Here is a 1315-nt window from a genome sequence, read left to right as displayed (position 1 = left end):
CAATTGACCAAAGTGAGTTGATAGCAGGCTGCCACTAACTGTTCATTTGGTCATAACTCGAGCTAGGTAGGTCAAATTGACCTGAAATTTTACCAGCAATTAGATATGATATAGATCTAAAACTTTCATGAAGAACACCAACCCAAATTAGGCCATTAACCCTTTCAAAATCATTGAGCAAAATTAAATTACTGTACTGAGATTCTGCAGAATTTTCATTGAGCAGCAATGTTTGGATGGCTATAACTCTCTCTAGAAAACTCGTATTTAGGCGATTCTTGAACCGATGGAAACCTAAGACATAGTACAACATTTCATATGAAGAAAGTGAGACCAAATTATGAACTTAACTTGATCAAATTATTAACCAAAGTTGGACCAAAAATCTGCCAGCACCAAAATCTCAGTATGAACAGTACACATGAACAGTAAACTTATTTTGGCCATAACTTGAGCTACAAAACTCCGATTGAGGTGATCCAAAAATGAGAATACATTTAAGACAATAAGGAACATTTTCTATGAAGGAAGTTTTGTCAAATTCCAACAGTAGATCGACCAATGGAACAGTGCAACTTCGGAGAACTAAAACCGAAAATTGGCAATTTTGCCAAAATGACCTAAGCTTTAAACAAATGACCAAAACCAACAAGTTTGGTGACCAAAATGTGGTATGTGGGTGAAGTTGGAGTTCCCATACCCATTAAGCCTTAGAAAGTCAATAATTTGACTTGAATAGTGCAGTGAATAGTAACCCAAAACACAAAATTTCGAGAACATCGAATTTAACACGTTAGAGCTAGGTAAATGTGAAGTTAAGTTTATTTTGGATTTATTTTAAGTTTTAGTACTGAAACATTGGAAAATTTCGTGTTTTAGTGGAAAAGAATACCGGGACAGAACCCGAGGAGTCGAGTCAAGGCCAACAGGCGACTGGTTTGAGGTTTGTGCACAACATATACTTTTATAATCATCTTTTGCATAATGTTTTGAATAATGTAAAATATTGGATTATAGCATTTTTATGATGTTTGATTTAAATTGTGAAAGTTATTGTGTATATTTGAAATGACAATGTTTAGCAAATTGTTAAGATAAGTTTTGAAACCACAGTGTCATGACCATATATTTGAACACCTCACTAGCACGACTAGTGGTGGTAATTAGTTTAATTTTGATTCCTTCTCGGAGAAGTGTTGAGGTGTGCCGTAGAAGAGGATGTGAATGGATATCCATATATTTGAGCTAGCTAGCCTTGTGATATGATTTCTCTTTAGCCTCGGCTATTGAGATTCATGTGATTTCTCTTTAGCCT

The sequence above is a fragment of the Hevea brasiliensis genome, chromosome 15 (genome assembly GCF_030052815.1).
Source record: "Hevea brasiliensis isolate MT/VB/25A 57/8 chromosome 15, ASM3005281v1, whole genome shotgun sequence".
Classification (NCBI taxonomy): domain Eukaryota; kingdom Viridiplantae; phylum Streptophyta; class Magnoliopsida; order Malpighiales; family Euphorbiaceae; genus Hevea; species Hevea brasiliensis.
The sequence above is the reverse complement of the archived record's forward strand: the minus strand, read 5'-3'. Positions refer to the sequence as shown.